This window comes from Schistocerca nitens, chromosome 2 (assembly GCF_023898315.1).
Source record: "Schistocerca nitens isolate TAMUIC-IGC-003100 chromosome 2, iqSchNite1.1, whole genome shotgun sequence".
NCBI lineage: Eukaryota > Metazoa > Arthropoda > Insecta > Orthoptera > Acrididae > Schistocerca > Schistocerca nitens.
In genome coordinates, this window is record NC_064615.1 from 646,114,588 (window position 1) to 646,138,872 (window position 24,285).

Here is a 24,285-nt window from a genome sequence, read left to right on the forward strand (position 1 = left end):
CTCAGTTTTCAGGAGCAGACCCACGCGTCGCCTATCCAGGCGGGATACAAAATACACTGTTGCTGTTCGAGTTTACGTATTGTCATACTGTCATGTAGAAATAGTGAGTGGAGCTGTGGACGCTATAAAATGCAGTGCCAAGTGGAGAAATCAGAAAATTTGTGACATATTATTGTGTTTGAGTTCAATATAAAAAAAAGCACTCCGTATTCAGGCCACGAGTGGCCTACCGGGACCATCCGACCGCCGTGTCATCCTCGGTGGAGGATGCGGATAGGAGGGGCGTGGGGTCAGCACACCGCTCTCCCGGTCGTTGTGATGGTATTCTTGACCGAAGCCGCTACTACTCGGTCGAGTAGCTCCTCAATTGGCATCACGAGGCTGAGTGCATCCCGGTAAATGGCAACAGCACATGGCGGCCCGAATGGTCACCCATCCAAGTGCCGACCGCGCCCGACAGCGCTTAACTTCGGTGATCTCACGGGAACCGGTGAATCCACTGCGGCAAGGCCGTTGCCACGGGTTCAATAGAAGAGTGACAAAAACGGAGGCAGCAAGAAACATTTGCACCGCGTGAAGGGATAATGCTACTGGACAGAGCAAATCAACAAAATGGTTGTTGTAAGCAGGATCATTTTGACATTAGTGACACTCGACTTCTGGAAGATCTTCGAGGTTTGATGAATATCGTTTACTCGCATAAATCTTCAATGATCCGCGTCACTGTACTCGACGACGAGCAAATGTGATGGAGTGTGATCATTCCAGCATCGTGCGACATTTGCACGCAATGGGAAAGGTTCAAAACGACGGTGTATGGCACCGCGTACTGTAAGCCAAAATCACAAAAATCAGTAGTTGGACACATGCGCACCTCTACTTGCTCATCACCAGTTGCCTCGCAAACAGCACCGACCACTCCTATTCTTTATCGTTACTGGTGACGAGAAACGGCGTCTATATACCAAAAGAAAGGAATGGCGTAGCCTAAACAAAGCAGCAACTCTCCGTACAAAAACCTACTCGCAACCACAAAAGATAATGTTATGCATCTGGTGGAACAGCGACGGTGTGGAGTACTACTGGCTGCTTCCCCAACGTGTGAGCATCACTGCTGACACTTATACACTTATTGCCAACAAGTGAGACGTCTTGCTGACGCAGTCCAAGAGCAGCGACCAGCAAGACTGCGTGAAGTGATGCTACTCCACGATAACACCCGCCCGCATTCTGCTAGACGGACAAAAAACACTGCACAGGAGTTATGACGGGAAGCCATTCCGCACCCACCTTACTCACTTCCTCTTGCGCCGTCCGATTTTCACCTTTTCGCTCCTTATCGAATACCCCTCACAGAAGTTTCTTTCCGGATGCTCCGAACGTGCCTCGACGAGTTCTTCGCCTGAAAACCACGTGATTCTCCCAGCCGCGGAATCAAAAAGTTATCCCAGCGTTGGCAGACTGTTGTAAATAGCGAAAGAGAATATATTATTGACGACTAAAGTCTCTTTCATGTGTATCTGTTGTGTTTCTTAAACTAAAGGAAAAGCTCTACGAACTTACGCCCCAATCCAATAGCTCTAGTTTCTGTATCAGTGCAGCGGTAGACACAGAAACGTACTGTGTTTTCCATGGAAAATGCACTTGCCCGTGTGTTTATCCGCAGTTATTCTAGTAGTTCCAGTAAACTGCAGATCCTCCCAAAAGGGCACGAATGTAATCGAGAACTAGTTCCAGGCTGACGTCAATGAAAACTTAGAATAGAAGCCTAGGAGTCCGCAGCTCGTGGTCGTGCGGTAGCGTTCTCGCTTCCCGCGCCCGGGTTCCCAGGTTCGATTCCCTCTGGGGTCAGGGATTTTCTCTGCCTCGTGGTGACTGGGTGTTGTGTGATGTCCTTACGTTAGTTAGGTTTAAGTAGTTCTAAGTTCTAGGGGACTGATGACCATAGATGTTAAGTCCCATAGTGCTCAGAGCCATTTGAACCATTTTTTGAAGCTTAGAAAAAGTGGTTTCACAATAAATGGGAATTAAAATACGCCATTCCTATCGTCTCCCACTTACTCTACTGCCATCTGCATCTATATCCCGCAAGTCACATTATCACGCCTGGTTGTAAAGATGCTGCTTTCTTTACCTATTGTGCACATACTTCTATCAGTTTCCGCAAATATCACGGTCAGCCCTAACGTGATACATAATGTAGTTCAACCTGGAAAAGCTGTTAATAAGACAGGCTGCATTATACGGGATTAGCCGAGCGGACGCCGGCAAGGTAGCTCAGCGTGTTCGGTGAGAGGGCTTAGCTACCTTCTGCAATAAAAAAAAGAATAAAATAAAATAAATAAAAAAATGAGTGAACGGATCAACGAACAACCTGAACGAGTGTCGTCCGAAGTCCGCCCCGAACAAATTCAACGAACAATATGGAACAAAATGAGATCGAAAAAAAAAGCGGTCTAAGGCGCTGCGATCTTGGACTGTGCGACTGATCCCGGCGGAGGTTCGAGTCCTCCCTCGGGCATGGGTGTGTGTTTATCTTTAGGATAATTCAGGTCTAAGTAGTGTCTAAGCTTAGGGGCTGATGACCTTAGCAGTTAAGTGCCATAAGATGTCACACACATTTGAACATTTTTTGAACATTTGTCTGATCTACATGGTTAGTGCTATATTGACGTAAAATCAAACATCCGCACATAACTTACATTGTCACGTTCAAACACATAGCACGTTCTATCAAAGGCAGTGAAAATGTGAACTAAATACGGGATCTGCTGCGTAAAAAACCCAGCTTGTAACAGTCAATAAACGTTAAGGAAGTAAAATGATGATGCTCAGTTTTGGTATGTTCGCTCAATAGTACACAGTTCACCAATATGTAGTAGTTTGAAGTTCGGAATTACGACTGTATGGCACGCTACACGTAATTTAATAGTCAAATGGTTCAAATGGCTCTGAACACTATGGGACTTAGCATCTGAGGTCATCAGTCCCCTAGAACTTAGAACTACTTAAGCCTAACTAACCTAAGTACTTCACACAGATCCATGCCCAAGGCAGGATTCGAACCTGCGACCGTAGCGGTCGCGCGGTTCCTGACTGAAGCGCCTAGAACCGCTCGGCCACACCGGCTGCATTTAATAGCCCACCGGAAGAAAGTTACAAAACTGTCCAAAACTGTCAAAATTTCTGGAAAAGTTGTTCACCCTAGATTTCAATCATTTCGCGAACCACATTTTTGCTAGCACATGTAACTACAGCTGCCCACCCTGCGACACCTGATTTCCGACTCCTCGAGACGAGCGCACGAATTTCTCTGTCCTTCTGAGCGCGCACGTTATCTCTTATGACAGTAACAAACTGTAGCCAGTCAGCTTTATAGTTTTAAGCCAAAACTCCGTTAACATATTTCCTTACTAGTAAATAAACTGTAAATAATCTCATTTTCATTAGTCTGAGGAGCAGAAATAGAGATTTTCCTACCACGATCCTTACACTGGCTACTACGAGTTTGCTTCTGTGATCCTTAACGGGATAATTTGATTTTGCTTTTATGATCCTTACACTGGCTACTTTGCTTTAAGCACATGATACGATGTATGTGGCCCGCGGTCGGTTGCACAGCATAATCCACTCACACATTCGTCGTAATTTAAGCCAAGTTATTGTGTGTATTGTGTGTGTATTGAAAGAAGGGACCTAGAAGCGATGGAGAGGCTTCGTCCCCCCGTAGTCTTCACAGTGGTTCACAACCCCACGAGAGGACACAGCAGTCCACCCACCCCACCGCCGCCCCACGCCGATCCCAGGTTTATTGTGCGGTTCGGCCCCCAGTCGAACTCCCGCCCCCTTCCACCTTCGCCCCTTACCACCCCCCCCCAGCCCCCCGCATCACAGGAACGTCTCTTATCAGACGAGTATAAGAGTATAACCACAAATGTTTGCGTGGAAGAGTAATCATGGCGTACGCGTACGTGGAGACAGTGTTTTTGCGCAGCAATCGCCGACATAGTGTAACTGAGGCGAAATAAAGGGAACCTGCCCGCATTCGCCGAGGTACATGCAAAACCGCCTTAAAAACCATCCACAGGCTGTTCGGCACACCGGACCTCGACACTACTCCACCGGGAAGCAGCGTGTTAGACCGAGAAGCTAGCCAGGCGGGCTTAAATCAAGATAACTCGGGCCTCTTCTAATGTTGCTCACCATAAGGAGCTTTTAGAAGCTAATGATAAGGAGCCAGAAAATTATTCAGTCAGCTACGCATCTAAAACCCTTTTACACGTGACAACATAACAAGGAGTTAAAAACAAGAAAAATTTACACCACTCGCCAATCTATCTCAGAGACCAAAGCTAACTCGAACCAGACAAAATGAAGAGAACAAATTAATACGCAAAAAACATGCTTTAAATATAAGGCTTCACGGATGGATAAGCCTTACCTCTATAGATGATGGTATTTAGCATAACCTTTTAGCCACCAAGAAATACATCAAAGTCTTAAGCTTGCACAATAGGTTCTAAAGCAATTCAAACACATATTAAAAATGACCTCTAAAATCATAGTTTCATTTTAAGAAAAATACATACCTCTACAAAATAATAAATAAGATGCAATAGATATTAAAACTATCCCTAAGTACTAATTAATACTCCAATTTTGCTTCATAACTTGACCCATAAAACCTCATAATTGCCAAAATCACATAAGAAGCTAAAAACACACCGATGCACCCTGACTAAACCGTATGGTAACGTTCAATCAAATTAAACTGACACATATCTAACAATATGCATAATACGGGAACCGAGTAAGCAGACAGGTAAATAACACTGACAGGTGCACAAGAAGTGCTGTCCAGTCCAGACACTTAAAATTTCAGTTAGTGAACGGAAGGTCGAAACCGCAATTACGACTAACCAATATAATCGGAGACGACTCCCAACACCAATGAGGTGACGATTCCTCCATGTCCACACTAGCTCTCTCGGCGCGCAGGGCTTGTATTTCAAAGAGCTAGCCGCCGCCAGGCAGCGTCATGCTCCAGGACTCGACACTTGCTGTCCGCAGCTCGTGGTCTACCGGCTCCCGTTGCTGCCTCTGGATCACAGGGTCCCGGGTTCGATTCTCGGATGGGTCGAGGATTTTCTCCGCCAGGGGACAGGATGTTTGTGTTGTCCTCATCATCATTCGAGACTTGAGGGGACTGGAAATGGAAAGATTGGAAACTTGTACGGGCGCTGATGACCACGATTTTGAGGACCCCAGAAACCATCATCGTCGGCTCTTACTAATCCCCTGTGAGTGCGCAGGGCATGTTTTCCAAGTCGCCAAGGCAACGATAACTCCAGAGACACCATATGTCGTGTAACTTGGCCACAGACGTGGAAGGCAGATTCGTCGCTGAACAGTACTGCATTGTGGTAGTCTGTTTTCGTCTATACGATGCGACATTTCAACAGAAAAATCACATCGTCTGCGGTGATACTCTGGTCTAATGTGAAGCAAAGTTTGGAGTTTGTAGCACGCAACCAGAGACGTGTGCGCACAATGTCGAGCACCGTCGAACGAAGGACGGCTACTTCCCTACCAGTTTGTTTTATAGGTTTACACGGGCTTCTAGCGAGTGCTTCGCGCATACGTTCCACGGTGTCTTCATTCATGTGAGTTTTAGGATATTTTCCAGCATTTGAAATCCATCTTTCCGTTTGTCGAAGAGCTCTGTCCCACTGATAAATGGATATACGTGTGGGAGGACCCACGTTCCATTCTCTCTTGTACGCCGCTGAACACGTGTTGCAGATTTTAACTCTGCTGACCATAATACACGTTGCACCACTCGTTGTGGCGTCCACATGTTGACAGAACTACGTCTGCCTGCTGCACAGTAAACATCTGTGCGCACGCGCAGTACGATTAAGTCCTGGTCATGGAATGGTGAAGAACATCTCGGAGAGTGTCTCTATCGACTGCGTATTTACCCAGCAACTAAGATGATTTTATTTATTATAAGCATTTATCTGTGTATACTCCTAGCTCGGAGACCCTGTATTTTAAATTAAATGTATTCGCGGCCGCGAATTTGGACAACCATCAGCTGTGTATTGGAATGACGACAGTGAAAATCTATGACGGACCGGGACTCGAACCCGGATTTCCCGCTTATCGCGAGGCGTCGCCTTACTATTTGGCTATCTGTGTACGACTTTCGACCAGACCCAAACTGCCATTTGTCGTCAACCATGTGCCTACAACCTGTGCTGATACGTCCATTATGTATATTCCCGCACACGGGAGACATTTTAATTGAAAGTCGCTTGCCGGTGTCCAAAGGAACTTTGGATCGAAAATCAGTATAACATAGGCACTGTAATATCGTCTTTATCCGTCGACTCCGTGCAAATGACTTTCAAGTACAATGCCTCCCCTATACGGGTATATACATCATGGATGTACGAGTACAGTTTGTAAACACACGATTCACGACATATGGAAGTTTTGGTCGGGCCGTCACTCGTGCTTGGATAGCTAAACAGTAAAGCACCTCTCGCGATAAGCGGGGAAGCTTGGTTGGAGGCCCGGTCCGTCACAAATTTTCGTTGTCATCATTCTATTCTACAGGCGATAGTTGTCCATATTCGCAACTGCGAATACATGTAATGTATCCAGAATGAGATTTTCACTCTGCACTGGAGTGTGCACTGGTATGAAACTTCTTGGCAGATTAAAACTGTGTGCCGGACGGAGACACGAACTGGGGACCTTTGCCTTTCGCGGGCAAGTGCTCTACCAACTGAGCTACCAAAGCACGACTCACGCCCCGTCCACACAGCTCCACTTCTGCCAGTACCTCGCCTCCTACCTTCCAAACTTCACAGAAGCTCTCCTGCGAACCTTGCAGGACTAGCTCTCCTGAAAGAAAGGATATTGCGGAGACATGGCTTAGCCACAGACTGGGGGATGTTTCCAGAATGAGATTTTCACTCTACAGTGGAGTGTGCGCTGATACGAAACTTCCTGGCAGATTAAAACTGTGTGCCGGACCGAGACTCGAACTGGGGACCTTTGCCTTTCGCGGGAAAGTGTTAGAGTGGTAGAGCACTTGCCCACGAAAGGCAAAGGTCCAGAGTTCGAGTCTCGGTCCGGCACACAGTTTTAATCTGCCAGGAAGTTTCACATTGAATGTATTTCATAAGAGCTGTAGTATCTGCAGAGCCCGTTCCTGCGGACATATATGTCCGTAGGAACTTTGCATCGTAAATCGGAGTAACACAGGCAGTTCAATATCGTACCTTGTATATTGTTTCAAGGCGAGTAAAAAAATATTACATTCTTTCACGCAGAAAACCTACTCAAATCAGGAGGAAAGTATAAAGTGTACAATGAAATCGATCTGTTGTTCAGAAACTTTCTTAATTGGCGAGGGAGGAGGTCGAATGATATAGTGTTCTTATCCAGACGAAATCTTGCTTGTTAGAGAGGCAGACTGTTCGGTACAGGTGCGCCGATACAATAAAAGGGCTGCTGTTGTTGATGCTGCAGCTGCTGCAGCAGTTCCAGCGCCGCGGCTTCGCCATGTATCCGGCAGAGGGGCAGTTTCTTTTTGAAGAGGAATGCCGGGCTGCGCGCTGCGCTGCGGTGGAGACGTGCAGTGAACGCGGGGGCAGACAAATGCCCGTATCTCTCTGCGTGTGGCGCCTGCTAAGCCCTCCCTTGTGGAAGAAGCGCGCCTCTGCAGAGGGACCGTCGCCTGTCTTTGGGACCGGGCAGTGGGCGATGGGCGCTGCAAAGAATTACTGCGGCGGCCGGGACAGAGAAGCGAGACGGACCAGCTTACGTGGCCAGAATACCGCGCGGCCCCTGCGGATATCAGCTGCGGGGGGCCGGCAGAAGCCGTCGTTCGCGGTGCGGACCGCCCTACGTCGAGGGCGATGTACATAGCTAGAAAGAGAGCCGCACCCTAAAAAAGGCACAGAAGTGGAATGACGGCCAGCATACACAACGAAAACGATGTCGTTAATGGTATCTTTAACGAACCATATAAATTCCATATTGGCAACAAAAACTGAAATGACAGGGGGCATGGGATAGCGATATCCGCATATATGGTGGTAGTATCGCGTTCGAGGTGTAAAGAGCAGTGCATTGGTGGGGCTGTCAGTTGCGCTCGGATGGTTCATGTGAGAAAGTTTCCTGCGTGATTATTACCGCCTAAAAGGGAATTAACAAACTTTGAGGGTAGTTGGAGCTACATGCGTGGGACACTCCATTTCGGAAATCGTCAGGGAACTCAACATTCCGAAATCCACAGTGTCACGATTGTGACGATAATATCAAATATCAAGCGTTACCTCTCACCACGGACAACGCAGTGGACGACGGCCTTCACTTAACGACCGAGAGCGATGGCGTCTGCGTAGATTTGTCAGTGCTAGCAGACAAACAATACTGCGTGAAATAACCTCAAAAACCAATGAGTGGTATGCGACGAGAGCATCCGTTTGGACAGTGCGGAGAAATTTGACGTTAATGGGCTATGGCATAATAGATATAGATATAAAAAGCAACCTAGTACTGTCAAAAAGGGTATTCCTGGCCAAGAGATGTTTACTAGTAACTGATAAAGGCTTTAATTTGAGGAAGAAATGTCTGGGAATGTACATTTGAAGCACAGCATTATAGGTAGTGAAACATGAACTATGGGAATACCGGAACAAATGAGAACCGAAGCCTTTGATATGTGCTGCTACAGAAGAATGTTGAAAATTAGGTAGACTGCAAAGGTGATGAATGATCAGGTTCTCCGCATCATCGGCGACGAAAAAATGTATGAAGAGCATTGACAAAATGAAGGGAGGGGATGGTAGGACACCTGTAAAGACATCAGGTAATAACGGTCGTGGTGCTAGAGGGAGCTGTAGAGAGAAAAAATTGTAGGGAAAGGCAGAGATCGGAATACATCCAGCAAATAACTGAAGACGTAGGTTACAATTGCTACTCTGAGATGGAAATATTGACACAGGAAAGGAACTCGTGGCGGGCCGCGTCAAACAAGTGATAAAACTGATGACCCAGAAAAAAAGGTTTTAAATATTCCCTAGTAGTAGTATAGCACGTTTTCCATCATTTAAGGACCGTTAATTCACGGGTAATCTTAAATTTAAAAACGGTACTGATATGGCGCGGGGCGCTATCCTGTGATCTTGCTTAGAGCGCACGCTACAGTCGATTATAGTTCGCTGTTCTGGTGCGGGTGGCGCTCCAGTGGTGATTTGCTACTACGTCGTTGGCGTGTGTTTGCAGGAGCCAGAGGAAAGCGAGAGGGTAGTCGGTTTCCGGGTATTGCAAAAATTGTTCAACTATATGTGAAATCTTATGGGACTTAACTGCTAAGGTCATCAGTCCCAAGCTTACACACTACTTAACCTAAATTTTCCTAAGGACAAACACACACACCGATGCCCGAGGGAGGACTCGAACCTCCGCCGGGACCAGCCGCACAGTCCATGACTGCAGCGCCTCAGACCGCTCGGCTAATCCCGCGCGGCCCGGGTATTGCACGGAACGTGAAGTTGACTCTGCCTGACCTGCTGTTGACTAGCGCTAAGGTTGTTGTGCCTCGCAATATGAGCAGAGTGGTCTGGGGGTGGAGTTGACTCGCCGCTGTGTTGGCCATGCGGTGGTGATTAATTGGAGCCGGCGTATTTGTTCTGCCTGCCTGCCTGTCTGATGTGGAGGTCCGTTGGGGTCCTGTGATACTCTGGCCCGGAGACAACTTGGAGTCGTCTGCCATGTTTGGGTGTGGGCTCGGTTGACTAGTCAGATTTTCCGCTGGAAGCTCCAGCAGCGGTTTCTGAACTTCATTCTGATGTGGGACGGCGTTGTTGGAAGTTTTTGCTGTGTGTGTGTGGCACGTTTCGATATTTGTTGGCACTAATTTATTTGATGAACTGTGGAATCTTTTGGTTATCCAGCTGAGTGGGTTGTTGCGCTCCCGGTCTGCTCAGCGTTACCTTTGGTGGTGCCTGTTTGTTCCTTTTTGAAGGAATTCTCGTACGTGGTTCCTGTTACCTGCCCGGAGTTGCTTTCATGAATGGTATATTTGGCATTTGATGTGTTAGGTAAAGTCTGCCTAAGAAAGGCGGTTTTGGACCATATATGCATAGTGAATTACTGCTGCTTGGTATATGTGGTCTTCTGGGACTTGAACAACACGATCTCGTCAATTTGGTTTGTGTAACAGCATTTAGTGATATGTTCTGTATTTTTATCTCACTGTAATGTTATTATCTTGGTGGAATAGTCGCGTTTGGTGTCGTTAAGGCACTTCTAAGGCTGTGGTTTGACTAATCATGTGCGCTTGGCTTTTATTGTTTTGTTTTAAGAAGCGATAATTGTTTATTAAGATTTGTGTGTGTTGGCTTCCGGCACTTAAGAGCGCCCGAGTTAACGGCGCCGTGGTTATCATGTGCTGTCGGGATGTTATATTGTTATTTGATATTTGAATTTTATCTTGTGTTGATATTATCTGTCGTGTGTTACAGAACATAACCAAGGTGCGTAAGTGATGGGCAGTTGTGGGAGGCATGTCGGGGAGCTCTCAGCGGTTTACTTCGGGGATCGTTTCTAGTGGGAAGGCTCCGAAGTGTTGAGAGCTCGCTCGTCTGTGATTGCGTTGGGAGTTGCCCTCGCCCTTTGGTTGTATCAAATTATTATTTTGTTATTATATTTATTGGTTGTGTGTTGCGCTTCTTTGATTTTATGGTGCCGGCCGGAGTGGCCGTGCGATTCTAGGCGCTAAAGTCTGGAACCGAGCGACCGCTACGGTCGCAGGTTCGAATCCTGCGTCGGGCATGGATGTGTGTGATGTCCTTAGGTTAGTTAGGTTTAAGTAGTTCTAAGTTCTAGGGGACTGATGACCTCAGCAGTTAAGTCCCATAGTGCTCAGAGCCATTTGAACCATTTGATTTTATGGTGTCAAGTTGCCATTATTATTTTTTTTTTTAGTTTATTACTGCTCTTAATGTTTTCCGATTTTATGGTGCCAAGTGTCATCACCATTCTTAAAGGATTTTGTAAATGATCTTACGTTGTATTGCCAAGTTAACTCATTATTGAATTTTCTCTCTTGGGTAAACTCTAAAAGCACTATTGTAAAAGGTCCTTTGATTTTATGGTGGCAAGCCGCCGTTATTGTTCTTAAAGCTCATTCTTTTAACCATTTGTTAACTTCTGTGAGTTATATAATTGTTTTGTTATTTAAAAGAGTTTAGTATAGGCAATGTAATAAATTGTGTACAGAGTCTGCTGTTTGGATATTATTGGGTGGAAATCCTTGGATAGTTGTCCTATAAGATCACACACTCCAGATACCATATAACAGGCCGCTTCCTCGTACATCTTTTTCAACTCCGCTATTGGATCTGACTACCTCCGAACAGAACACCAGGAGCTATAGCTTTCGAGCAGGCCAGGCTACGGGAAGGGAACCAGAACTGAGAGAAAGGCTGTAACGGCCAATGAAGAATATGAAAAAAAAAATCCCTATGAGAACCTAGCCACGTTATAGAGCACTCTCCGAAATTGGGCGATCCACTGGGTACATAGCGTTCGACATAGCCCTCCTGTCGGCCGCTGTTAAGTGACGTAACGTGAGGAGGAGGAGGGCATTCCGAGGGCGTCCCACTCGCTCCAGGGGACGGCGGAGCGCCGCAGCCTCGCAACGACCTCCGTGACGTCACCGGGCCAGGCAGTACAATATTCTCGCACGGCCTCCTGCGCCGGCAATTGCGCCGCCCGGCCGCCGCCACTGAATTTTAATTTAATGGGACGCGAGCGCCGCCCCCGCCGCCTCCACCGCCAGCACGCCCACCCGTTGCCGACTCAACGGCCTTAAAAGTGCGGAGGGGCAGCGGGCCGACTTCCTCGCGGACGGTCCCCGTAATTTCCTCCTTCCCATCCTCGCCCTTCTTTTTCTGTTCAGAGGGCGGGGGCGGTGAGGGAACAGAGAAAGGGGGGGGGGGTTAGGAGGAGGAGGGGCGAAGGCGTCGGCGACGGCATCGGTAGCGGAGTCGGTGCGAGCAGCGGACCGCGGCGGTCGACGATGCCTTCTGCTGCGCTCGCGACACAGGCAAGCACACCAGCTCTCGGGTTAAATTGGAAATGTCAATTTAAGTGCCGCTTGCTCTCCGCAAGGAGACAGCGTAAAATATTCACGACGCCGACGGGAAAGGAGTGCCGGCACCCGCGCGCTCCCTTGCAGCAGGGGGCTGGCGGTTTGTTTTTTCTGAGAAGTGACGCCGAGTCGGCGGCTGGGCGTCGCGTTTCGCCTGGGGCCTCTGTGTTCGCCCCGCCACGCCCTGGGCTGCGCGCAGACCGCCGCGTCTCCCCTGCCTGCTCAGCAGATGCGACAGACTAGCAGCGGCGCACTCCACACCTTCTTACTCGACGGCGAATTCGCGGCATCCCAATTCGTCGCGCCAATTAGCGTTATCGGATCTGGAATACTACCAGGACATAGAACCAAACATCTAAGTGACCCGTGGTAACACCAAATAGGTTCTGAACTTGTAGGAAACAAGCTTTGATGAGAGTCTGTCTTTAATTCAAAACAACAGTAGAATCGGGTTTCCAGCCGCGTCGAGTAATTAAAATTACACGGGCTTTGTGTCAAGCACTCCTTTATTTGTTCAAATCTACAATAAAATAATTAGTGACATCTATTAATATATACACAACTGCATGATATTAAAATTCCTACGGAAATGTTGATACAAGTGATAATATTATGTGATTTTCTTTATTACTAAGAATTACATCTACTGTCTGCAGCGTTACAGGTTGCGCCCGTAAACATACAAGCCTATCAAAATTTATCGGCCGATGCCCATCGACCTAACCTCAGTGGACGTGCCTCTGATGCTGAACTGGCCGGTAAAACTTTATCACTCGCTGCAGCCTTCTGAAAACATAACTTCCAAAAAAATATGCTTCCTACCATGAATCTAATTCTACGCTACTACTAAATTAGGTGCTGTTGTCAAATTCATGATAATCAAATGGTTCAAATGGCTCTGAGCACTACCGGATTTAACTTCTGAGGTCATCAGTCCCCTAGAACTTAGAACTACTTAAACCTAACTAACCTAAGGATATCACACACATCCATGCTCGAGGCAGGATTCGAACCTGCAACCGTAGCGGTCGGGCCGTTCCAGACTGATCATGATAATCGTCGCACCTTCCTCCTCAGCGGGTAGGTGAGACCTAGCCACATCTTCCATGTACCACTGTCGATCGTTTTCCCGTAATAATTCTCTCAAGATCTTTTCTGATTTTTTTACAAATAATCTCTTTATTCAAATTAATAAATTAAATAACCCAATACCCTACTCATTAGTGAGTCCTAATTCCACATATACATTACAATTACCGCAGCTACATTATTTACTACAGGTTGTGTGTTATGTTATTATTCCACTACAGGCGTCTCTTGGTTGGTTGGTTGGGGGAAGAGACCAAACTGCGAGGTTATCGGTCTCATAGGATTAGGGAAGGATAGGGAAGGAAGTCGGCCGTGCCCTTTCAAAGGAACCATCCCGGCATTTGCCTGGACGGATTTAGGGAAATCACGGAAAACCTAAATCAGGATGGACGAACACGGGATTGAACCGTCGTCCTTCCGACTGCGAGTAGGCGTCTCTTGATTATGTTGTTATTACTGATTCTACATGTTACTTTGACTTGCTCAGATATCTACAAGGTCAATACGTTGATGTCTGTTTCTTATTCTATACCACGTTGTGCAAATACTTAAAGTAGTCTACGCTACCTGCAGCTTTCCAGGTGTGCTAGCATGATGTACAAACCTACATTATCGAGCTAATCCCAGTGGTCATGACTCTGGCACCAGACTGGCCCAAGATCTTGAATTCTCTGCAGTTTTATACCAACAGTTTATCCTATCTTAATCTACATCTAACCTAAAATTCTTATTACTACTGTCATATTTGCTGCTTTGTCATAATCGGTGATTTAAGCACCCTTCCCCTAAATCCGAGACGTGGCGGATCCCAGCCGTGAGGCGGCTAGCTAAGTCCACGTCCCGGCGGAATAGGAAATGTGAATGGAGACTAGATTGGTTTGCTATCCTAATTATGGTTGTTCCTTTGGAACGCCCTTAGGACTTTGCCTGAGATTTCGTTTGAGAGTTCATTAAGAATTTGGAATGTATCCTGCTGCCTGAGCAGATGGTGCGTGTCACGAATGGGTAATTATTGCCTTAGTTGTGATGCAACATCATCGAAAAGGGGCACTCGTACACTACGTGGTCTGGATAGCCCTGCATGGTGTCACAGATACACGATGGTGTAGCCCGCTTCCCGAACCGGCATAGATTTGCCAGATACGGTCCATATCCAGTAAGAAAGTGAAGCAGTCCTCTGGTTGGTGTGAAATACCTGAACTGCAGGCCCACCCTGATATTCGGCAGCAACTAATAAGCTCTGCGCCTAGGTTCATCCCCATTCCACTGCCCCTGCCATAGATCCTCATCTCTTCTTTTGATTTCGGCTTTGTTTCCTACGTGGACTCCTTTATTTGAACTATTTTCTCTCTTTTTCCTTTCTTTAGCCAGTACCAAGCTGTCTTCTCCCTGATCTTTATATCAAACGGACAGAATCCCATTAACATTAACAATGCCCCCCCCCCCTTTCCCAGGAGATGTTCTATATGCCCCTACCAAGCGCAAGAGCATATTCCTCTGCACCCTTCTCACGGCCATGGCAGGCATGACCCTCGTGAGCCTGTGTGCTCAGACTCCCGAACCGTGCCCTATGATGGATTTTAGGATACTATTACGGCACAGCTTTATCAGGTCCACTAGTAGGTGAAAACGTTTATGGACAATTCCAATCAGGTTATTAACTGTTTCCAGCGACCTCTGTGTCACGGTGTCAATGTGTGTCGCCTAGTTCCACCTCTCGTCGACGACTACTCCTAAGCATCGGGTCTCGCGGCGCCGAAGAACTGGTGAGTCGTCTATTCTGACTGTGGGATTTCTGATGAGTTGTCCTGTGGTGTCACCGCTAGACACCACACTTGCTAGGTGGTAACTTAAATCGGCCGCGGTCCTGTAGTACATGTCGGACCCGCGTGTCGCCACTGTGTATTCGCAAACGTAGCGCCACCACAGGGCAGGTCACAAGACACGGACTTGACCTCGCCCCAGTTGTACGGACGACATAGCTTGCGACTAGACCTACCAAGTATTCCTCTCATTTGCCGAGAGACAGATTAATAGCCTTCAGCTAGTCCATCGCTACTACCTAGCAAGGCGCCATGTGTATCATTGCTAATTGCTTACTACTATGCAAGAGATGTATTTCAACAAGAACAAGACTACATTAAAGTTAAGTATATTAAAAATCTCTCTTCTTTTCTTTATAGTTTTCATCCAGTCTCCTGTTTCAGAATTTACGCCCGTCTGCGTTAGTTTCGCGTGCACCTAGCCACTCATTGTGTCGAGACCTTAGGGAATCGACACGACAATATTTTGGCGACGATGATGGGATCTGTTGTCCTGTTTGCTTGTTGCTGAGGATAAAGCATTCGATTCTTCCGAACTTGCTTGCATGTTCATTGATTCGGAAGCCGATGACGTGGTCGCATCGTTTCCGATTGATTTTCGTCGTGTAGCTACTGCCACAGCTGCTGACCCTGTCCTTGCTTCCGTTTTGCGTTTTGTTGCTACGCAATGGCCCTTGTCAAAGTCACGGATCGAGGATCCTTTGGTTCGCCGTTTTTTTGCTCACAAGGAGAGACTTTTTGTCCGACGTGGTGTTTTGTTGTTGCGTTCCGCTAATGATCAATCCCGAGTCGTGGTCCCACGTTCGTTACAGTCCTCTGTCTTAAAGCTTCTTCACCAAGGACATTGGGGTATAGTGCGAACGAAACAGCTTGCTCGTCAGCACTGTACTTGGTTCGGAATCGATGCTGCGATTACGAATATGTGCTCCTCTTGCGTGGCGTGTGCCGAACAACAATCCGCACCGCCGCGGAAATTCTTTGCATGGCCGAAAGCCACTTCCCCTTGGCAACGCTTGCACATCGATTTTGCTGGTCCATTCTGGAATGCTCGATGGTTGGTTGTGGTCGATGCTTTCAGTAATTTTCCTTTCGTTGTCCGGATGTCTTCCACGACGTCTTCTGCCACAATCCAAGCCTTGTCTGCTATCTTTTGCATTGAAGGTCTTCCGCAGACTATTGTTTCCGACAATGGCCCACAATTCCTGTCCGCAGAATTTCAGTCATTCTGCACGGCCAATGGTATTCAACATCTGACATCCGCGCCGTTTTCGCCTCAGTCAAACGGTGCCGCTGAACGATTGGTCCGGACTTTCAAGTCACAGATGTTGAAGTTGAAAGAGTCGCATTCTCGGGAGGACGCTTTGTTGCTCTTTTTGTCCTCATATCGCTCTCAGCCCCGCGATGGTCGCTCGCCGGCTGAGTTGCTCCATGGTCGTCCTCATCGAACTCTGATGTCTTTGCTGCATCCGCCACATCCGGTTCCTGTGCAGCGGCAGACTCCTGCTTTTGCTCCTGGCGACGTTGTCTATTATCGCAACTATCGCGGTTCACAGCGTTGGCTCGCAGGGCGCATTCTTCGCTGCCTCGGCCGCGCGATGTATTTGGTTTTGGGGGCCTCTGGTGAGGTGCGTCGGCATCTCAATCAGCTGCGCCTCTGTCGTCGCCTGGGTTCTGCCGCTCCCCGTCTGCTTTCAGCGACGGAGCCGTCAGGTCAGCGCCCTGGGGACCCATCTACTGGCTCGCCTCATCCCCAGGTGTTACCGACGATGCCTTCCATTTTGCCTCATGGCGTCGCGCCGCCGCAGCCGCCGCCGGCGCCGCCAGCAGCGGACGCTTCGCTGCAGCCGCCTCGCGCCTCCCTGGGTCACGCGCCGCCGCTTGCTTCCCGTGACCAGCCGTCCTCCGCCATGGACCTCTTGCCCGCTCCGGACCAGATGTCGTCTTCGCCCGTCGGGTGCTCCGACCACATGGAGGTCGACCCCGCGGCTCCTCTTATATCATTCCGTGCGCAAACACCTCATGTTGACGTGCACCCTGGACTAGGTTTGCAGGCGTTTCCTAGCTCCCCTCGGACCGAATGGCCGGGTGCGGGTGGCACAGCCTCGCCTGTTGTTAGGCTCCCCACCTCATCGCATACGTCAACATGGGGTCCTCCCCACGGCGGGCGGAAGCCTTATCTCACGACCGTTCGCCGATTTGCGGGGGAGGAATGTGGTGTCACCGCTAGACACCACACTTGCTAGGTGGTAACTTAAATCGGCCGCGGTCCTGTAGTACATGTCGGACCCGCGTGTCGCCACTGTGTATTCGCAAACGTAGCGCCACCACAGGGCAGGTCACAAGACACGGACTTGACCTCGCCCCAGTTGTACGGACGACATAGCTTGCGACTAGACCTACCAAGTATTCCTCTCATTTGCCGAGAGACAGATTAATAGCCTTCAGCTAGTCCATCGCTACTACCTAGCAAGGCGCCATGTGTATCATTGCTAATTGCTTACTACTATGCAAGAGATGTATTTCAACAAGAACAAGACTACATTAAAGTTAAGTATATTAAAAATCTCTCTTCTTTTCTTTATAGTTTTCATCCAGTCTCCTGTTTCAGAATTTACGCCCGTCTGCGTTAGTTTCGCGTGCACCTAGCCACTCATTGTGTCGAGACCTTAGGGAATCGACACAACATGTCCTTTCAGTAGTACGTACGTGGACTACCTGGGTGCTATGGTCATCTTTGCTCTGCAGCACCATGCTTCAAGATGGACATGTCCCTTTCCACTACAACCACCAACCAGCAGGAGGAGGTCGTCTGCGTAGGCTGTGACATCTAACACCTTATCACTATTCTTAAAGCTGTCCAGAGGAGGTTCCATGTTGACATCCCAAAATAGTGGTCCCCGTAGGGCATAGTCGACAAAAAGCTAATTTCCTGGCAAAAATAATGCGAGGCAATCAGAAACGTTAGAAAATAAGGTTCTAATGAATATCTTCAGATCTAGAACGGCAAGCAACATTTTAACGATAATGATGTTTCCCCTTCGGGTGGAAAACATTTTTAGAGCTTTGATTTATGACCTAACGAGGAACTCACATTTCTCACTGACGATGTGTAATAATCATTCTCTTACAGTGTAATATATATAATTGAAATAGTTGAAAGATGCATCGAAAGAACTCATAATATTTGTTTTCGTCCCTGTTTTTTTTTTTTCAGGACGATCCTATAAGCCATTAAAAGTTTCCGATAGCTGTTCACTTCAATTCTAAATTCACATTTTCTCTGAGACAGACAACCTCTGCACAGCAGATCAGAGTAAAAGATAGCAATTTCAGCCTGGCGTCGTGCCCTGACGATAGGGACGAAAGGGAATTCATGCGGACAGAGCCCTTCTTTAGCATCAGCCAGCATCGGAAGCACAATCGTACGCCAATTGCAGAATTAGCTCGTTTCCATTTGGTAGCGATGCCCTAATTATTCGATGTTTGTTTTTTTCTCGTTTTCTATACGGTGAACAGTAATCAGCTCCACATTCAGGGTATAATTTTTGCGCTTTCACGCTGCGAGGGCGGACGATATCTCTACTTTTTTTAAACCATTTTAGGAGCAAATATTCCACAGAAAGTGCGATGAAAGGCGCAGGCCATCTCCCTCCGTCCAGTTTCAGTTCAGTCACGCACACAGATCGAAATAATGCCACCAATATTCCAGCTTTAAATCATTGGAGGTACAGCAGCGTCGTACTTCATTTTAGATGATTTCAAACAGTATTTAGTCTCTTCTGAACGGAGCTAACAAATTATTAGAACTTCACGAGTACAGAATAACCTTTCATATCTTCATCTCATGAGATTAAAATCAGTTCTTTCACAGGATTTCATTTTTCCACTGTCGATCTTCAAAGCCGAGTGTTTTTGACACATAAATTTCCTGCCATTTTTAACACAAGTATATGAATTTCTTCCATACTTAATTAGTTGTCCTCTTAAACACATACGTCTGATGATGGGTTCGAATAGTGCAACGGTTAAAGTACTGTCTTTGTATCTGGAAGAGTCGGATTCGAATCGTACATGGACCATCCTGATTGTGATGCCGACGTGAGTTTCTGTATCTCCGATTCTTATTCCAACGAAAAAAAGTCTAGTTTCATCTCCCACACTGGTACATTTTAGTTTTTGTTCTGTCTTTAATGATCTCGATGTCACCTGGACGAAGTTTTTTATGCTAATACCCCCTTTCCACTACGCTAGAAACATACACGTCGGTGGGTGTCCGTGGTTTAGTGAGAAATTTTATGTATGGCGTAAAAGAAAAGAATACAGGGCATCACACAGACTGAGAATACTCGGAGGTTAAACTGATCGTGGATGTCAAAGTTGTGACTCAAATCTATGACTCAGTAAGCACGGATAACCAATCCAGAAACTGCCAGACATCTGCAGTGCACTGCAATAGCAGGACCACGGCAAATCTCTCAACTTACAAATACGCAGAGTCACATGACTAAATGAATATACTCTGCGAATGTGTAATACAGAGATCAAAAATGTCATTACTCCGTAATCTGGCGTATTTTCATTTGAATTATGAATACTTTTAACTTTCAGATAACTTATTAATATTTGAGATCAATTTCAGTGGGCGAATTGGATATTTTTTATTATTTGTGTATCAAGTAACCAACAATGCCTATCTGTTTTGGTAGGGAAGGTCGAATGAATACTGGGCCAAGACGACCAGTAGGCAAGTATTTTGTGGCATTCCCAGGCTGAGGGATACAAGCTGCATAAAGAGATATTGCTTAGTTTCTCGGTCAGGACACTAGTGGAAAGGGCACGATCATACCGTACTCAGAAATAATGCTACCTGTCTATTTTTGTTACCGCTCGATGGTTTTGGCAAACGACACATTACTTGGGCTATATAGCATCGCTTTCACAAGTAGGAGTTTTTGAACACAATACTGAATTACAGTGAAGAAATAATTGTGAACTCTATGAAAGCCTAAGAAGGCTTAATGGCACCCACTTAAATATCAGGAGCTGTGAAAGAAGCCGAGTCTGTCGCCAGTGCCGTAGGCTTTCACATGACTATACTCAGACATAGCTGACGTCACTCCTAACCGATGAGATACTGCTTTTGGGCTTTGTTAATTACAGGTCACGCTTTTTATGGTAACTTGATGCCTCCTCTATGCACTCTGCTAACTTATCTTTCGACTCGTAATTCCAGCTCTTTCCAAATTACGGAAGGCATAGAGAGCAACGACGCCCCAATCAATCTCTTAACCATAACTGTGTATTTAAAGCCGTGAGAAGTTCTCAGATATTTTGGGGGTAATTTTCGTAGAATGATTTCAGCCAAAGCATTCAGGTTACCGTGAACAAGAACTTGGCAGTTTCATTGGTAATAATCAACTGATGACCTTTCTTTTATATCTTAATGGTGAATATGGTGTTAGCACTTCCGCCATCCAAGATGACAACACCCCTGTTCACAGATTTGCATGCATACGTTCCTGGTGTTGCACGAACACTCAGGTACTTCGACTCGCCCACTAAATTACCCCATCTTAATCCCATAGCAAATGTCGGATACTATTTAGCACTCTGGATGAAAAGTTGGAATCAACATCTCAGCAATTTAATTGCTCCACTGCATCCACTCATCGATAAGTAGCGTCCTAGCCGTGTTTATACCGTTATTAAGGCTAGAACTGGTGTTACACCGAAATTAGCGAGACGTCGGCTAGGGTGTTAGATGTTCGATCGTCAAAAATATGCAATAGCCAGTATCGGTTCACTGGTCCCTTGTAGGTTTAGTATATGAAGCAAGCTCTTAGGCTCGTTTGGATGGTGGATGTCATACAAAGTATTTTGACAACTGTCCACCGCGACGTTGGATCCCGTCTGGTGGCACTGTGGACACGTGACGCGGTAACGAAAGTATCTAAACCGAGCAGACACGGATGGGGCAGCACACTAGCGAAGATATGGACTGCAAATGGGGAAATCCATGGGATAAGTGACTTTGACAAAGGACAAACTATTATTACGCAGAGCCTGTGAACGAGTACCTCGAAAACGGCGAAGTTGATCGAATATTCACCGGCTACTGTAGTGATCATCTACAAAAAGAGGTGGGAAGACAGTGAAACTGTCATTATCCGTTAAATGGTTGGACCTCCACGACTCTTCACATAACGTGGGGTTCGGAGGCCTGTCTGCTCTGTAAACTAGGGTAGATAATGATCTGTGACATCTCTGCCGAAAGAGCACAATGCTGATGCGCGCACAAGTGTTTCGGAGCACATCGTTCATCATACATCGTTGAACACGGAGCTCCGCAGCACGTCCGCATGTTGACCCGAAGACATCGCCACTTAACACTGCAGTGGTCACAGGACCATTGGGATTTGATCGTCGATCAATGGAAATGTGTCAGCTCTGGGTGAATCACATTTTCGCTTCACTAGCGATGGTCGTCTCCGCAAATGTCGTCGTCGAGGTGAACCGCGGCTCGAAAAGTGCAGCTAGCCACGGGGGCAGGCTGCTGGGAGCAGAGACATTCTCCTGCGCTTGCATGGGACCTGTGGTAGTAACCGAAGATACACTGAGAGCTGTGAACCGCCTGCATTCTTCCCCGACAGCGATTTCGTCTTTCAGCAGTATAACTGACCATGTCTCCGTGTCAGAACCGTGCTGCAGTGATATGAGGAGCATTATAGTGTACTCACATTGATTTCTCGGCGACCAAATTTGCCTAATTAAGTCCTATGGAGCCCATCTGGGTCGCTATCGGGCACCATCATCGCGGACGCAAATCAGTGGACCATTATTTACGCGAATTACATGACCTGTGCATAGACATCTAATACCCTATACCTCCACAAACCTACCAACAAACTGTCGGACCCCTGATAAGCAGAACCAGTGATGTATTTCGTTCTAAAGACGGACAAACATGCTATTAAGCAGGTGGTCATAATGTTTTGGCTCATCAGTGTGTGTATAAATAAAGCATTACAACCAGCACTTTGGTTGGGTAACGCTTAGCCAGATTAAACGGCTTGTAAGACAAACAACCGCGCTCGATGTTAAGGCTATGATTGGAGAGCATATTCCTCTAAATTACCTGATAAAAAGACTGAGGCGCCGAGAAGGGAAGATACGATGCCACTGTAACTTCGTGCACGCACACGACATCGGTGGCTCTCTAAAAAAAGATTAGAGCTGCATTTCTCTGTGACAGGTACAATGGCCACCACAGCGCTTTATTGTTGTTGCCTGATATATAAGGGACTTGAAGAGTATCAGATGTTGAATGATCACTTTGATAGACATAGAGACGCCCCAAACTTGTGCAAGGTAGCCTTATCAGCAGCTGACAGTTTGAAAGGGCTCCCGTTGTGTGTCTCTATCTCCATTTTGCCGGCTGATCGAGTCGTACGGTATTCAGATTAGTGTGACATTCGGGTGCGACAGCTGCCTGATGTTGGACAGCGTGGGAACGTGAAGAGATGGTATACTCGTCTTCACAGTTCTGGTCGCCCATGTTTGACCTCCACGAGGGACAATCACTGTGTTTTGTAGCAAGGATATCGCAATCCTTCACATCTAGCCTGTCATCCAAGAACAACAAATATACTCCCTACAAAATTTTGTGTCCTTCTCCGTCACTGGTCTGGCACTAGCAGTAGCCGTACTAGGGAATTCTTGCCCCTTGCTTAGGCTGCCGTTAACACAACAACACGATGTGTTTGGAGGGGTGTCGTCAGCGGGATGCATGGACTGGTATTGAGTAGTATTGCTTTGTGCTCTACAGTGAATCGTGACTCTGCGCGATCCCGGATAACCATCTCGGCGAATACGGAGGTGAACTGGGGAGAAGTCTCATTCTAGCAGTGCTTTGGAAACACAACAGTGGTACTCTTTCGTCATAGTATGGGGAGCCATCGGCTGTAGCTTCAGGTCACAGGTAGTAGCAGCTGTGGGAAGTCTGACGGCACAACGGTACGTTACGAACGTTCTGCGTTCACAAGTGTTACCTCTCAAGTGACAGTATCGTGACTCCATTTTTCAGCAGTTCAGGGCTTGGCATGAACAGTTCGCATCATGTTGAGGTACATCTGTGGCTAGCAAGATCCCCAGATCTGTCCTCGTCAGAACATGCGTAGGACCACTTCAGTCGTCAACTCTATCCCAGTCCTGGGTATGATGGATGAGTTACAACGGTCGTGCGCAAGTTTACCTCAGAAGACGATACAACAGCCGTGTGGCACCATCTCACAGAAGAATCAATGCCTGCCTCCAGACTAGATGGGATGCAACGTCACAGTGATAAACTGGCTCATAATACTATGTTCTTTTTAAATTTGTCATTTCTGTAATCAGTGAAATAATGTCCTATACGAGGGTTGCCCAGAAAGTAATGCACCGCATTTTTCTCTCTGCTGAAAACAATGCTACAACTGCGAAACGTTACTTAGGTGTTATTCGAAGTCTCCTGAGTGAGCGTGCCAGGTTTCCGTCACTTACGACGGATAGTGTAGCTACAGGGCAGTCCAAAATGGCGTCTGTAGGTGACGTACATTACAAGCGACGTGCCGTCATTGGATTTCTCACTGCAGAGAATGTTCACAAACGCTTGTGCAAAGTCTATGGAGCATCTGCTGTGGACAGAAGTACAGTGAGTTGCTGGGCACGGAGGGCGAGGTCATCAGTAGGCGGTTCGGCAGAGCTCCACGATTTACAGCGGTCAAGGAGACCATCCATAGCTGTCACACCTGACATGTCGCAGCGATCTAATGTTGTCATTGGCGAGGACAGGCGCATTACGACCAGGCATTTGGAACTGCATCTGTTAATCAGCAAAGGAAGTGTGAATGCAACTATCCGCACTCTTGAATATTCAAAAAGTGTGTGATAGATGGATCCCGCTGTGTTCAACGTGGATCACAAATCGCACAGAAAAAACATTTATCTTGATTTGTTGCAACGTTTTGAAGCTGAGGCGGAAGCCTTCTTGTACCGAATTGTGACAGGTGATGAAACCTGGGTTGACCATTTTGAGCCCAGAACAAAACGACAGTCGATGGAATGATGCCATTGCAACTCCCCACAGAAGAAAATATTCCAAGCAATTACTTCCGCCGATAAGGTCATGACAACCGTGTTCTGTAACTGTGAAGGTGTGAT

At 47.0% G+C, this 24,285-nt stretch overlaps 1 pseudogene; it reads right to left on the minus strand.

The window, feature by feature from the left end:
* Positions 1-400: 400 nt before the first annotated feature.
* Positions 401-518, minus strand: LOC126238430 (5S ribosomal RNA; annotated as a pseudogene).
* Between the last annotated feature and the right edge of the window lie 23,767 nt (positions 519-24,285).